The 16,937-nt window shown below is 46.0% G+C and overlaps 1 long non-coding RNA gene across 1 annotated transcript; it reads right to left on the reverse strand.

The window, feature by feature from the left end:
• Window positions 1-1,306: 1,306 nt before the first annotated feature.
• LOC148139736 (uncharacterized) lies at window positions 1,307-11,428 on the reverse strand. The gene is made up of 3 exons (XR_015753605.1): window positions 11,350-11,428; window positions 6,969-7,096; window positions 1,307-1,456 (listed from the first exon to the last, which is right to left on the reverse strand). It is a non-coding gene; the product is annotated as an uncharacterized LOC148139736 (long non-coding RNA).
• Between the last annotated feature and the right edge of the window lie 5,509 nt (window positions 11,429-16,937).

A 16,937-nucleotide genomic window follows, 5' to 3' on the forward strand; every position in this document is an offset into this window, starting at 1 on the left:
AACCATGTCTTAAAATACAACATGTCTGGAGTAACTTAATTAATTACTTAGAATGAAGTTAACCATATTGCTATTTCCCGAATGTTAAGGCCGTTATTCACCTGTGGCTTACTGAGGGTAATTTATTATATTGGCTCACAATTTCACTTGTCCCTCTTATTTCTGTTTTCAACCCTTATTTCAGAAGTTGAAAAAATAAATTTGCTGACTTACAACAATTAACTGACAGTCACTAATAACAGTGTATTTATCAACCAGTGACTTTACAGCCTTTCCTGTGATGGCTCTTGCATTTCTTTCAAACTCAGTGCAGGTAGGTCCCAGCAGCAGAAAGTTATCTCTGTGACTCCCAGGTGTGTGTAATCTTCCAGCTCCCACTGCACTCTGCTCCCTCACAGGGTCACCATCTCGGTGACTCCCAGGTACGTGTAATCCTCCAGCTCCCACTGCACTCTGCTCCCTCACAGGGTCACCATCTCGGTGACTCCCAGGTACATGTCCTCCTCCAGCTCCAACTGCACTCTGCTCCCTCACAGGGTCACCGTCTCTGTAACTTCCAGGTACATGTCCTCCTCCAGCTCCAATTCCACTCTGCTCCCTCACAGCGTCACCGTCTCTGTAACTCCCAGGTGCATGTAGTACTCCAGCTTGTACTCCACTCTGCTCCCTCACAGCGTCACCGTCTCTGTAACTCCCAGGTGCATGTCGTACTCCAGCTTGTACTCCACTCTGCTCCCTCACAGCGTCACCGTCTCTGTAACTTCCAGGTGCATGTCGTACTCCAGCTTGTACTCCACTCTGCTCCCTCACAGCGTCACCGTCTCTGTAACTCCCAGGTGCATGTCGTACTCCAGCTTGTATTCCACTCTGCTCCCTCACAGCGTCACCGTCTCTGTAACTCCCAGGTGCATGTAGTACTCCGGCTCCCACTGCACTCTGCTCCCTCACAGCGTCACCGTCTCTGTGACTCCCAGGTACATGTAATCCTCCGGCTCCCACTGCACTCTGCTCCCTCACAGGGTCACCGCCTCTGTGACTCCCAGGTACGTGTAATACTCCAGCTCCACCTCCATTCCGCTCCGTCACAAGGTCACCATCTCTGTGACTCCTAGGCACGGTAAGGCCTTGATCCTCAGTGCTGATTTATATCCTCCCACGTTGCTGCCTCTGTAACTCCCAGGTATGTTAGCCTCATGCTCCTGCTCCAAGTTGCTCCCTCACATGGTCACTTCCTCTGTGACTCGGTGCTGATTTCGAGCCTCCTGCTTTGCTGCTTCTCTAACTCCAAGTCCCAGCCGGCCTCGATCCTCGCTGCTGATTTATATTCACCCGCTCTGTGCTGATCTCTCTCAGGTTCTCTCCCTTTGTGACTCCCAGGTAATGGTAGGCCTCAAGCCTCAGCTGAGATTTATAACATCGCATTCTGCTCTGCTCTCTTACAGGATCGCTGTTGTGCCTGGAAGACAGTGGGAAAGAGGAGGATTAGACAGAGCAGAGGGTTTTACAGTGATTGAGCGAGCTATATGGGATGGAACAAGTTATCTGGGGAGCTAGGCAGACCTGCAGCAACTAAAGAAGCTGAGTGGAAGATACTGCGAGAGTTTCAGACACTGAAAAAGGCAAAGGAAATAGAGAGATGGTGGCGTGTTCATGACGGAGCTTTTTCTGAACTGGTTACGGTGATGTGTAGACTTCAATAAAAGGAAATTGACATCCAGCAAATGTTGTCTGGTCCTAGAGACTTGGATGGAGACTTGGATGTGACAGACTTGCATGTGACAGAGTGAGAAGACTTGCAGTAACTGGGGGGAACATAAACCTTTGGGGCACTGGTGGTTTTCAAGGACCCTCAGAACATGAGGAGATGCAGAGAATGGGGGCATTCCAAATAGTGGAATTGTAGGGGCTGGAAGTCCTGAGATGTATAAGGAGGAAGAAAAGCGCCAATTTAACACATACAACCATTATAATTATAGACATTTAGGAAGGGAACCTGTGCTGTCATTGATTACAGTTAGATGGAGAGTAACAGAAACTGAAGGAGTTACAATTTTAAAAAGGGAGAGATTTTTGGTGATCAGAAGTTTAAACAAGAATAAAGAAATTTTAGTGATCTCTAGCACAGATGGGAATGGAGGAGGTGAGATATTGTGAGGAACTGTCAGATGTATATGGCGGGGAGGATGTCAGATATGAAAGGGAGAGCTGCATTATCTGTATGCAGTTACAGACATGAGGAGTGTTGTAGTGCCTGCTGGAGGGTACACAGATAACAACAGCAGTGGCTCAGGAAGGCAGCTCACCATCACCTTCTCAGGGACAACTCAAACTCAACAATAAATGCTGGGTCAGTCAACAAAGCTCGTGTTCATTAATGAATGAAGGAATAAAAGATCTACAATTAGCACTGAGGTCAGAGCTGAAAATGTGTTGCTGGAAAAGCGCAGCAGGTCAGGCAGCATCCAGGGAACAGGAGAATCGACGTTTCGGGCATAAGCCCTTCTTCAGACCCTTTCGAATAGAGGTCACTCAGGCAGGGTCTTTCAACAGCCCTTCATAAACCTGGAACCACTATACCCTGGAAGGACAGGAGCTCCAGGTACACGGGAACACCAGCATTTCCAAGGTGCCCTCCAAGACACGCACCATCCTCCCAGCACTGTGTCTGTCCCTACACCCAAAGGACTGCAATGGGTCAGGAAGGCAGCTCACCACCACCTTCTCCAGGGAATTACAGATGGGAAGGTAATGGTGAAACTCTGCTGTTTATAGCCAGACTGAAAAATAAATCCAGCAGTGTGTGTGAAATGAAATTTCCATTTCAGAACAACATGCTTAGCATGGGTAGAGGATTTCTTTGATTGGCACAAGCCAGAGAGTGTGAAGAAAGGGGTCTTTTTCACGATGGGAACTGGTGATGAGGGGAGCTCCGCAGGGGTCAGTGTTGGGACTACACTCCACGCGTTATACATTAAGAGTCTGGACAAAGGAAGTGAATGGGTACGAGAAATGGGTTTCCAAAAACAATCCCAGGGATGAAATTTGTGTCATATGCGGAGCAGGTGAAGTCTCTGGGTCTGCACTTGATGAAGTTTCATAGGCAGCGGCAGAATCTCATTCAAACTTACAGAATACTGAGGGGCCTAGATGGTGTGGACGAGGGCAAGATGTTTCCATGAGCAGGAGAGACTAGGGGCCAAGGGAACAGCTTCAGAGTGAAGGGACGACCCTTTTGAATAGAGATGTGGAGGATTTTATTCAGCCAGAGGGTGATGGATCTGTGGAACTCACTACCTCATGGGGCTGTGGGTGCTAAGTGATTCAGAGATAGCTAGGTTTTTGATGAGTAAGGAGATCAAGGGTTACAGGGAGTGAGTGAGAGAACGAGGTTGAGAAACAATTCAACCATAATCGAATAGTGAAATAGACCCGATGGACCGAATGGCCTAATTCTACTCCTATAAATGATGGTCGTATGGACTGCGCTTTTTCCATAGGTTTCTAACTGTGCAGTTCGCATTTCTGGCATATTGTTTACCATACATTCCAGCACCTTCCTGATTATTGATGTCACTTCTTGGTTTCAGATCAACTGCAGAAAGCTACATCACAGAGTAACTTGGGAATCCTTGTGTATAAATCTCAGAAAGGTGGTATACAGGGCAAGCAGGACAAAGAGAAGGCAAATGGAATGCTGGCATTGATTCCAAAGGGAATGGAGAATAAAAATAGGGAAGGCTTGTAACAACTATAGAGGACTCCTGTCAGCCCACAGTGAGAATACAGTGAACAGATTTGGTCCCCTATCTGGAGGAAAAATGTCCTTGCATTGGAGGAAGCCCAGAGAAGGTTCACCAGGCTGATCTTCAAAATGGAGGGATATTGATAAGAAGAGATGGAGAAGGTTGAACTTGCAGTCATTAAATTTTAGAAAATGAGGCAAATTTATTGATACAACGAAGATTCGTGTGTTCTTACAGATTCAGTACTGAGACATTGTTTCCCTGAGCAAGGATCTGTAACTGGAGATAAAAGGGAATACAGTTACCAGAGAAACTAACAGAGAAAAGCTGGGTTGTAGAGACTGGAGAATGTTACAGAGCTCGGGTGGTTTGAGATCACTGTTGGTGATTAGATTTCTGATCGGTTGTCGGGCTGAAAGATGTCAAGGAGAGTTACAGGGTTATCAGTCCTGAAGGAGTTACAGAGATCAGGAGGAGTATAGGGACTAGAGATTACTCAGATAGGGGTGGTCGTTGGAGATTCAGGAGATACAGAGACTGGGAGGGTTGTCGGGACTGAAGATTACACAGATATTGGTGGTAGTTGGAACTATAGAATATTTTAGAGAAAGGGACGGTTGGAGGCACTGAAGATTAGACAGATTTGGTGGTATTTGGAGCTACAGAAAGGGAGGTTTGGACGGACTAGAGATTACACAGATTGGGGTGGTAGTTGGAGCTGCAGGAGTTTATAGAGACCGGGAGGATTGTTGGTGCCAGGAATTACACTGAAATGGACAGTAGTTGGAGCTGCAGGAGTGAGTGGGAAAGGGAGGGTGGAAGGGGCTGGATCAGTTCACACAGCCAGGGAGAATTATAGGGATTGGAGGAACCAGAGATACTGAGGGTTGTAGGGTTGCAGGAGTTCAGAGAGATACTGAGGACTGTGAAGGCAGGTTTACAGCATTCTCATCAGTTACACAGAGATGTGGAGTGCTGTTCTGGAGGAGGTGACAAAAATCAACAGGGTTGCAGATACTGAAGATATTACAAAGACAGTGAGCTGTAGCATTTGAGAAGGTTACAGCAACAGGATGCATTGAGGAGTTGGAGGCTGCTAGAGGTGTTAAACATGCTGTAGGAGATCAATAACCTTACATTGATCAGGAGGATTGGAAGCTCTGGAGATAAAGAATTAGAATTGCAGTAACTGAAGAATATCACAGAGATGAGGAGTAACATATGAGTTAGAGGAGTTATACCATGAGATGAGCTGTATTCATTGGAGTCAGGGAAGATACAGGGAGATCTGAAGGGACCACAGGTGATCAAAAGGACAGTGAGGCTTCTCAGTATAGGATTGGGGTAGCTTACGCAGACAGGGAGTATTTTATGGAATGGTGCTATTTACAGAGACTATGAAGTTTGATGGAATTGAGGGACGAACAGAGATATGGAAGGCTGTAGTTAATGGATTCATTTGTTGATGTCAGATGCTGAGGTTCTGGAAATTATATGGACCGGAAAGCTGGACAATCTGTCAGAGCTTACAGAGACAGGAACAGCAATAGAACCTGGAGAGACTAACACAGATAAGGAGTATTGCAGACACTGGAGGAGGTTTCTGCTTTAGGGATAGTTGAAGGGGAATGTAACGTTTACACAGATAGGGGTGTAAGAGCTGAAGAAGGTTATGGAGATGATTAGATTGATGGGGAGACTGGAGGAGCTTACATTGACAGGGCGGGTGATAGCGACAGGAGGATGTTACATAGATAGCCAGTCTTGTAGAAACTGATCGGGAGAGTCACAAGCATTGGAGTTGGTTCCACAGATCGGGGGTGTTACAGGGACATGAGAGGATTACGCAGATAGGGAGGATTGTAGGATGTTCACATTTTCAGAGTGTTTCAGGACTGAAAAGGGTAACACAGTGAAGGAGGGATGTTGGAGCTGTGGGAGTTCACACAGACTTGGAGGTTTGAAGGGTTTGGGGCTGTTTATGGATAGAGGGATATATTTAGGGACTATAATATGGAACGCAGAGGGAGAGTTTATATTAGAAACCCTACAGCATGGGAACAGGTACTTCGGCCCAACAAGTCCACACCGACCCACCAAAGAGTAACCCACCCAGACCCACTTCTCTCTGACAATGCACCTAACACTATGGGCAACTTAGAATAGCCAATTCACCTGACCTGCACATCTTTGGAGTGTCAGAGGAAAGCCACACAGACACGGGGACAATGTGCAAACTCCACACAGACAGTCACTCAACGCTGGAATCGAACCTGGGTCCCTGGCGCTGTGAGGCAGTATTACTCACCACTGAGCCACCGTGCTGCCCCAAATTGCAGATTTACACAGAGACAATGTTTGAGGTGCTGGGAGGACTATACGGAGTGGAGGAGCAAACAGAGATGTGCAGTGTTGTTGTGGCTTGAAAAGTGTCTGGAGGTGTTTATGCAGATAAGGTACTCAGTAAGGTTGGGAGCAGGTTACTGAGATCATGTGGTGCTATAGGCCAGTCGGCAGGAGTGTTATAGGGCCTGCAGAAGGTTACAGTGATATTATGTTCTCTTGGGGCTTGAGGAAGGTACACAGGAGGGTATTTTGGTCCAGGCTGGAGGAGTGCACAGAACCGGGGGCACGTAGGTATTGTGCAAGACTACAGAAATAGGAATTATTGTACTGAGTGCAGGATGAGATTATTGAGATTGGGCATGTTATCAACACTGGAGCAATTTACACACAGGGAGAGTCGTCAGCATCGGAGTAGGTTTCAAATATACCGCGGGAATATGGGGGGGGGGGGTGTGGAGGTTACAGAAGCAGGAAATTTTCTGGGAATTACAAGTATTCCAGACACTGGCACAAATGAGTTGGACCGAAAGGCATGTTTCCTTCCTGTATGACTCTATCACACGACAAGAGACAATGTGTGAATATAGAACAGAAAGATCCCAGGGTTCAATACCATCTCCTTGAGGGAGACCTGCTTTCCCCTCGGTTGTACTGATCCTCACTAAGACAGCACAGGCCTGGATTGATAACTGTCAACTTCTTATACTGACACAGGTAGGCTCAGTACAGCAGAGATGAAAGTAAACAAGAGGGTGGGGATTGAGCCTGGGACCATCATGCTCTGTGTTCGTGCTTCAACACTGTATCTGTGTCATGTCTTCTGGACCAAAGTTCGATGTATTAAATACACTCTGCTCTGTTCACTGTGAGTGATCTTACCTCACTGCAGGATTTACTGAAGGCTCCAGATCTCACTCTCCATCTCTCTGGCTGACCAACTGTCTTCAGTGTGGTGATGGACGAAACAGGAATTGGGAATTCTGCTGAGTCAGGAGCATCCTGAGTACCTACAGGAGACAGAGAAATGAACAGAATGGGAAATCAGACTGATGCAGTGAGGGTTACACATGGACAATGGCACCAAGTCCCACAGAGACCTGGAAAATCCCAGTCTCCATCCCTGGTCTGTGCTGCTGCATCTCCCTGGAGTGGAGAATTCTGTTGGTTCAGGATCTGGAGTAGCTGCAAAAGGTGCAGTCACCGGCATCAATTAAACCCTCACAGTGACACATATCACATGGAGAGAGACTGTGTGATATCACCAGGGTGCAGGAAGTTATCAGGATCAAATCACGGTCAGGAAGAAGGTGCACTGGGATCAGTACTCAGGGATGAGGGAGCTATCAGTGGGCCAGGCAATGGCCTCGTGTGACTCTCACTAGACTGTTCATCCAGAATTTAATGCCGGTAGCAGGGATACCCATCTGACTACTTAATACCCTTTAAGTAAGGAAATCTGCTATCGGCTGCCAGTCTAGACTACATATGAATCCAGACCCAGAGCAATGGGATTGACTCTCAAATGCCCTCTGTAATGGTCTGGCAAGCCACTCAGCTCTAAGGCTGGTCAGAGTGGGCATGCGATGCTGGCCAGCCAGAGACAGCAATATCTCACGAGTGAATTAAAACTAACACTGCTGGCACCAGTGTCCTGGCCAGTCATGTCGGTAGGTTTATGGACAGGCTTTAAACTGACATGGAGGGTGCAGAGAGAGGGTACAGGTGAAAGGAGCTTTCCAAATCCAAAGGGAAAATGTGAAGCCTCGGAACAGCATGGGAATGTGGCTGAAGACAAGCAGAAAGAAACAGGAAGGGACAGAGTTTAACAAAAACTGTACATCAATGAATCAGTTTGTGACAGGACATTGTGGGAAAGAGGAAATTATCATTTTTTTTTGGAATGGGCAAAGTATCTATAATAAGGTAATAGACTTGTGACACAGAGAAAATGAGACCTCGTCACCAGATAGACGTGGTTACAGGTTGAACAAAAGGTGGAACATAAATATTCAACAGTAAACAACCTTACAGGATCTCAGGCAGAATGGAAAAGCAAGATGGGAACCCTGACACTAATGGATAACAAAGGGATTACAGAGAAAGCATTTGGCCACAGAGTATGCAGCTGAATCAGCCTGAATGTAAATTCTGGGTGCTATGTGTCAAAAACATAAGCAGGAGAACAGTTTTTATGCTGCCTTGTAGTATTTCATTGCTCATCCCTGCATTAAACAGGAATTCATTAGAATTTGTAGCAAAGGTGGTGAGATAAATTTTGGAGACTTCAATCTTTGTATAATCTGGGACAGACACATTGGCAAGAGTGATATTTTCCAAGATCCTCCTTGAATGTTTTTGTCAGTGTTTCTTTGAATAACACATTGTGCAAATAGCTAGGATGTAACTATCTCAGATCGACCGTTGGGTGATGAAGCTGAGTGAATGAGTAATATCACACCGAGATCCTCCAAAAAATTACACCGGAATTCAAAGAGATTATGACATTTTAAAGTGACCATAAAGCACACCCGAGCATCAGTAACAAAACCAATTACATGATTTTGAAAGAGAACTGACCAAGGTAAACAAAATGTCAGTCTGTAAATGAACAGTGGAAAACATTTAGACCCAGAGAGTCCTAGAGAGGTACAGCACATAAACATACCCTTCGGTCCAATTTGTCCACGCCACCCAGATATCCTATCGTAATCTCGTCCCATCTACCAGCACTTGGCCCATATCCCACTAAACCCTTTTTATCCATATACCAATCCAGATGCCTTCTGAATTCTGCAATTGTACCAGCCTCCACCACTTCCTCTGGCAGTACATTCCATACATACACCACACTCTGCGTGAAAACGTTGCCCCTAAGGTCCCTTTTAAATCTTTCATCTCTCACCCTAAACCTATGCCCTCCAGCTCTGATCTCCACCACCCCAGGGAAAAGACCTTGTCTGTTTATCCTATCCATGCCCCTCATGATTTTATAAACCTCAAGAATGTCACCCCATAGCCTCTGACGCTCCAGGGAAAACAGTCCCAGTCACTTCAGCCTCTCCCGATAGCTCAAATCCTCCAACCCTGGCAACATCCTAGTAAAACCTTTCTAAACACTTTCAAGTTTCACAACATCCTTCCAATAGGAAAAAGACCAAAAATGCACGCAATATTCCAAAAGTGTCCTAACCAGTGTGCTGTACAGCTGTAATATGACCCCCAATCTCCTATAATCAATGCTATGACCAATAGAGGAAAGCATACCAAACACCGTCTTCACTATCCGCTTACCTGCGACTCTACTTTCAAGGAGTTATGAACTCCAAGATCTCTTTTTTCAGCAACATTCCCGAGGACCTTCACATTAAGTGTACAAGTCCTGCTCAGATGTGCTTTCCCAAAATGCAGCACCTCACATTTATCGAAATTAAACTCCATCTGTCACTTCTCAGCCCATTTGCATATCTGATCCAGATCCCGTTGTAATCTGAGGTAACCTTCTTCACTACCCACTATATCTCAAATTTTGGCGTCATCTGCAAACTTGTTAACTGTACCTCCTATGTTCATGTCAAAATCATTAATATCATGACAACACATAGTGATACAAGCACCGATCTTTGTGGCACACCATCATCCTCCAGTGTGATTAGATTAGATTACATTACATTACAGTGTGGAAACAGGCCCTTCGGCCCAACAAGTCCACACCGACCCGCCGAAGCGAAACCCACCCATACCCCTAACCTAACACTATGGGCAATTTAGCATGGTCAACTCACCTGACCTGCACATCTTTGGACTGTGGGAGGAAACCGGAGCACCAGGGGGAAACCGACGCAGACACGGGGAGAACGTGCAAACTCCACACAGTCAATCGCCTGAGGCGGGAATTGAACCCGGGTCTCTGGTGCTGTGAGGCAACAGTGCTAACCACTGTGCCACCATGCTGCCCACAAACGCAGCCCTCCGCCACCACCCTCTGTCTTCTACCTTCGAGCCAATTCTGTATCCAAACAGCCAGTTCTCCCTGTATTCCATGAGATCTAACCTTGCTAAACAATCTCCCATGAGGAACTATTTCAAGCACCTCACTGAAGTCGAGAGAAATCACATCTAATGATTGGCCCTCATCAATCCTTTTTGTTACTTCTTCAAAAGGAGCAATCAATTGCTTGAGACATGATTTCCCACACACAAAGCCATGCTGACTATCCCTAGTCACTCCTTGCCTTTCTAAATACATGTAAATCCTATCTCGTAGGATTCCCTTCAACAATTTATCCACTACTGATGTCAGGCTCACTAGTCTGTAGTTCCCTAGCTTTCCCTTACCACCTTTCTTAAATGGTGGCACCACGTTAGCCAACCTCCAGTCTTTCAGCACCTCACCTGTGATAATCAATGATACAAATTTATCAGCAAAGGGCCCATCAGTAACTTTCCTAGCTTCCCACAGATTCCAAGGTACACCTGCTCAGAGCCTGGGGATTTATGCGCTTTTATGCGTTTCAAGACATCCGGCACCTCCTCCTTTTCGATATGGACGCTTTTCAAGACGTCACCATCTACTTCCCCACATTCTGTATCCTCCATTTTCTTCGCCACAGTAAACACTGAATCAAAATACTTATATAGTATCGCCACCATCTCCTCCGGCTGCACACAAAGGCTGCCTTGCTGATCTTTGAGGGGCCCTATTTTCTCCCTAGTTACCCTCTTGTCGTTTATGTATTTATAAAAACCCTTTGGATTCTCCTGAGCACCATTTGTCAAAGCTATCTCACGTCCCCTTTTTACCCTACTGATTTCCCATTAAGTATACTCCTCCTGCCTTTATATTCTGAGAATTCACGTGATTTCTCGTGTCTATACCTGACAAATGTTTCCTTCTTTTTCTTAACCAAAATCTTCATTCTCTCGTCATCCAGCATACCCTACACCCACCAGCATTTCCTTCCACACTAACAGGAATACTATGTACTGTCTCTGGAAAGCCGATATCTCATTTTTGAAGGCCTCCCAATCTCCAATGATAAAGGTTTCAATCTCTTAAAATTGAATCACCCCAATTCCTGCATCTCACGAAACTGACACTTGAAAATAATAATAATAAAATAGAACATTCTAAACGAAGGCTTTGATGAGGTGAGCTCTGGTCAGTCCTGTCGATCTGGAGGTTACCAGATACACGTAGAGTACCTTCTACTAGAGCAGCACCAGGTCAGTGTCAGGCAAATATATTCACATCTGAACTCACATTTCCCAGCCTGGGAATCTGAAGCTGTGCACAGCCAATTCTGGTAAACATCAGCAAAACTAGGTCATCAAGATCGGCCCAATAGTCTAATAAAAAAAAGAAATGAATCATTCAGACTAAAATATCCTTCAGGTTCCACATTGCAGTCACGGTTCCATCCTGCATGTTATATGAATCCCGCTCCCTCTAACCTCCTGCAGGATCTCCGTCCCTTCCTACATTTGTACCATCCTCCAGGTTCTGCAGCTCTTCCTACCTCCGTAACATGACCCGGACTCTACAACTCTTTCTTCCTCTGCAATGTTCCACAGAAGGGTACTAGATGATGGTGGGGCTTACAGAGTTAGGGAGGAATATCAGGATTGGAGGATTTTGCAGTTATTAGTAATATTAAAGTGGCTAAAATTGGCTTTGGTAGTTTTGAGCGTTCATGTCAATAAAGGAGCTTACGGAGCTTAGGAGGATTGTAGGGGCGGGAAGACGTTTCACAGTTTATGAGTTTTAGGGGACTGGAGGAAGATACCAAAATAGGGAGGGTTTAAGATTGAATGATTCTGCTGAAAACCTCTACTGGGTTAAAGGCAGGATTCTTCGTAGTTTGGAGAAACAGAAGAACCTTGGGGTCCACGTCCATAGATCCTTCAAAGATGCCAGCCAAGTTGATAGGGATGGTACGAAGGCGTGTGATGTGTTAGCTTTCATTAGCCAAGGGATTGAGTTTAAGACCTGTGAGGTTATGCTGCAGCTCCATACAGCCCTAGTTAGTCCACACTTGGAATATTGTGTTATGTTCCGGTCGCCTCATTATAGGAAAGATATGGAAGCTTTGAAGAGGGTGCAGAGATTTGTAAGGATGTTTTCTGGATTGGAGGGCAGGCCTAATGAAAAAATGTTGGGGAAGCTAGGGTTTTTCTCATTGGAATGAAAAAGGATGTGAGCTGTCTTGATCGAGGTGTACGAGATGATAAGAGACGTACGAGATGATGAGAGGCATACACAGAGTGGATGGCCCGAGAATTTTCCCATTGTGAAAATGGCTATAAAGATGGGGCATAATTTTAAGGTACTTGGAGGAAGGTTTATGGGAGATATCAGAGGGTGTTACACAGAGGGTGGTGGGTATGTGGAATGCACTGCCAGCGTTGGTGGCAGAGAGAGTGACATTAGGGACATTTAATTAACTTTTGGAAATGCACATCGATTACAGTAAAATGAATTTCTCAAAATGGAGACCTGTGCCCTGTGGTGTTCCACGGGGATCCGTGCTGGGTCCACTGCTGTTTGTGATATACATAAATGATTTGGAGGAAGGTATCAGTTGCCTGATTAGCAAGTTTGCAGATAACACTAAGGTTAGTGGAGTAGCAGGTAGTGATGGGGACAGTCAGAGAACACAGCGGTGTATATAGATCGATTGGAGAGATGGGCAGAGAAATGGCAGATGGGGAGTTCAACCGAGGCAAATGCGAGGGGATGCATTTCGCAAGATCCAATTCAAAAGTGAACTATACAGAAATGGAAAAGTCCTGGGGAAAATTGATGTACAGAGAGACCTGGGTATTCAGGTCCATTGTTCCTTGAAGGTGACAACGCAGGTCAGTAAAGTGGTTAAGGCGGCAAACAGCATGATTTTCTTCATTGGACGGGCTATAGAGTAAAAAAGTTGGCAGGTCATGTTACAGTTGTATTGGATTTTGGTTCGGCCACATTTGGAATGTTACATACAATACTGATCACCACATTACCAAAAGGATGTGGATGCTGTGGGGAGAGTGCAGAGGTTGTCTGGCATGGAAGGGGCTAGCTATAAAGAGAGGTTGAATATATTTTATTGGAAACACAAAGGTTGACTGGGAACCTGATTGATGTCTACAAACTCATGAGATGTGTAGACATGGTGGATAGCAAGAAGCTTTTTTCCTCAGAGTGTGGAATGCACTTATTGGGGGTCACAATCTCAAAGTGAGAGGGGAAAGATTTAGGACAGACATACGTGGAACGGTCTTTATGCAGCGGGTGATGGGGCCTGGAACGCGTTGCCAGCGGAGGTGGTAGAGGCAGGAACGATGATGTCATTTAAGATGTATCTAGGCAGATGCATGAATGGGCAGGAAGCAAAAGGATACAGATCCTTAGAAAATAGGCAGCAGGTTTAGACAGAGGATCTGGATCAGCACAGGCGTGGAAGGTCGAAGGGCCTGTTCCTGTGTAGGAATTTTCTTTGTTCTTTTCTTCTTTGAATGGTCTGCAGGTTAGTTTGACCTTAGAATAGGATAAAAGATTGGCACATTATCAAGGGCCGAAGGGCCTGTACTGAGCTGTACTGTTGTGTCCTAAATAGGGAGGGTCACAATGGCAGGAAAGTGTTTCGGGAGGCTGGAGAGGATGGGATCTGAGTGAATAGATACAATTAGGAAGGTTTGTTCGGAGTGCACAGGTAACAGAAACACCAATGATCTGATCTGGAACAGACGACCCAGGCTAGGAGGGCTGTGGGGACTGGGGTGGTTTCACAGGAAGGGAGGACCATAGAACGACGAGGGTGTTACAGAAATGTGGAGGGCTGTTGGGCCTGCAGGAGTTCATGGAGCTGTGGAGGTTGGGAGGGATGGAACAGTTTACACAGATATGGATGTTGGTAGGATGGAGTGGTTTACACAGACAGGAGTGTTTTAGGTGAATGGAGAAGTTTAGAGAGAAAGTGGGTTGTATAGACTGGAGGACCAAACAGAGATATGGAGGGTAGTCATGGATGATGTTTATAGATACAGGAAGGTTTAGGTTCTGCAGGTTAGTTAGATACAGATGGTGTGGAGTCTGACAGATTTTCCAGAAGGGCAGTCATTTTGGTTGGATACAATTTCACAGATAAGGGAGCATTAGTAACCTCCTCCAGAATGGTCAAAGTGGGAAGGGTTGTAGGGGAGGGTGACGTTTACACAGATAGAGGTGTAAGTGCTGGAGAAGGTTATGGAGATGAGTAGTGGATGGAGAGACTGGAGGAGATGACATTAATAGTGGGGTACTAGTGATGGGAGGATGTTACACAGATAGTGAGTCTGAGAGGAACTGAAAGCCATATGATTTGGGGTGGGATCTACTGGTTGGGAGTGCTGCAGGGACCTGAGAGGCCTTTTGGGTCTCCCCAGATTGATCATGTCTTTAGGACTGTCAGAGGTTACATAGATACGGGAACATTAAAGACAATGTGTGCCTTCCTAATTTTCCTGAACAGTGTGACGACACCTCTCATGGGCCAGGGATTCCTAAACCTGCTAGCTTTTCCCTTCACCCTAACAGGGACATACTGGATCCTTGAGATCACACGTTTAAAAGCCTCCCATTTGCCAGTCATTCCTTTTCATTCCAACAGACCGACCCAATCGATTTTAGTCATGATTTGGACGTGCCAGTGTTGAACCGGGGTGGGCAAAGTTAATAATCACACAACACGGGTTATAGTCCAGCAGGTTTATTTGCAAGCACTAGCTTTCGAAGCACTGCTTCTTCAACTGGTGGATGTGGAGCACAATCCTAAGGCACCAAATTTATAGAAACAGGAATGCAGTGTCATGGAATGAAATATTAAACAAGCTTAGATTAAGTCTTTTATCTTTTTACAATAACCACCAGAGCTTCTAAATCTAGCGCTTTCAAATATAAAGGGACCTCGACTATCCAAATATCAATTAACTCAATATCAGACTATTCAAACGAGATCTTGAGGTCCCAATAGAAACATTACATCAAAGAGCCGTTTCAACCCTGATTGTGTTTTGTTTTTGTTTACACTGATTAAAACCGATCTCGGGTGACTGAATTGCTGCTGAGAACAGTCCTGGACATCGAGCCCAGGGACCATCTCCAAATGACTGACCTCTCACCCTCTCCCCCTCCCCACACTTAGCCGAGAGTTAAATATAGGGATAAATCCTAACCCCCCCCCTTCCCCAGATATTCTCTCGAACATTGTCCTGTATAAGGCAGAGGTGAAACTTTTTGAGATGTTGCAGTAAAAGGTTGTGTGTGGCTGTCTGAGCGTGTGTGTGCATGTGCATGTGTGCTATTTGGAGACTTACCCCCGCAAAGGCAGTAGATGTCTTACTGTTGGTGTCCACTCCAGCTGCCCAGAAGGGGGAAGGGGATGATGGGGGCAGGGGGCCGGGGACAAGGCCGTGGACATGGATTGGACAGTGGGTGTGGTATGCGGAGGGCGGTGTTGGACGGGTTTGGGGACTGGCTGAGGTTGATGTCGACCGTGTTTAGGAAGTGGGGGCAGGCGGCGAGTGGAGGGTGATGTTCGTCGGTTTTGGCGGCAGGGGCAGCTTTTCGTGGGTTTGGGACAGGTGGGGGGTGACATTTAGGGGCGGGTGGGGGCGGTGTTGGATGGGTTTGTAGGCGAGCGGGATGTGTTTTTGGGGTTTGGCAAGGTGTGGGGCTTGCTCATGGCTTGCTGCTGCCTAGTAACTTGAACAGAGAGCAGACTGGACTGAAAACTCCGAGCCCCAGAGGAAAGGCATTGAATCGATTAACTGAACACTCAATTATCCGAACGAAATAGTGCCCGCCCATCTCGTTCAGATAATCGAGGTTCCTCTGTAAACCATCTGGACTATAGCCTGATGTTGTGTGATTTTTACCTTCACCCAATCAAACCCTGCTTGATCCTGCTGAATGGCTCCAATATTGGCCCAGTTCCAGTTTAAGACCTAAATCTGTCAACCCGTCTAATCTTTTTCAATAACTCTGTTAAAACAAAGACAGTTGTGGTCACTGGACGCAATGTGCTCTCCGACTGATACTTCAGTCACTTGTCTGACCTCGTTTTCTGAGGAGAGATCCAGTGTTGCACCCGCCTGAGTAGCGTAGAGCCGTCTACGTCTTGGTTTCAGAAACTTTTTTGTACACATTATACAAATTCTACCCAGTACAGGCCTTTTACACTCTGGGTGACCCAGTCAATCCAGTGGAAGTTAAAATCTCCATCCAATGCTATTCTATTATTTTTATAGATACCTGCAAACTCACGACACATTTTCTCCTCTAGTACCCACTGGCCATTTGAGGGTCTAGAACACCATCCCTGCAGACAGACCATCCCCTTTTTGTTTCTAACTTTTAAATATATGGCCTCATTTGATGGTCTCTAAGCACTGTTGTTATGTCCTTCCTAATCAAAGGGGCAGCTCCCTCCTCACTTACTTGTCATTCTGTCACGCCTGTAGCTTCTGTATCCTGGAACAGTGAGCTGCCAGTCCTGCCCTCTCTCAGCCATGTTTCTGTTACAGCTATAATATCCCAGTTCCCAGAGCTATCCATGCTCTGAGCTCATCTGCCTTACTAGTCAGGTCTAGTATGTTGAAACAAATGCCCTTTAAACTAGCAGTCTTTACCCTCCCTCGACTATGCCCCTGGCTATCCTCGATCTTGATGGCTGATGTACTTTCCTCTGACTTTTCGATGGTCCCTCTCTTACTCAGAGTCACAACTCCCTGCCAAACTAGTTTAGATCCTCCTGGGTAACTCGAGAAAATTTCCTCCCTGGGATATTAGTGCCCCTCTGCTTCAAGTACAAACCATCCCCTTTG

Source organism: Chiloscyllium plagiosum, unplaced genomic scaffold, assembly GCF_037043375.1.
Source record: "Chiloscyllium plagiosum isolate Xiang-an unplaced genomic scaffold, Cpla_swu_hap1 HiC_scaffold_38, whole genome shotgun sequence".
In the NCBI taxonomy this organism is placed as follows: Eukaryota; Metazoa; Chordata; class Chondrichthyes; order Orectolobiformes; family Hemiscylliidae; genus Chiloscyllium; species Chiloscyllium plagiosum.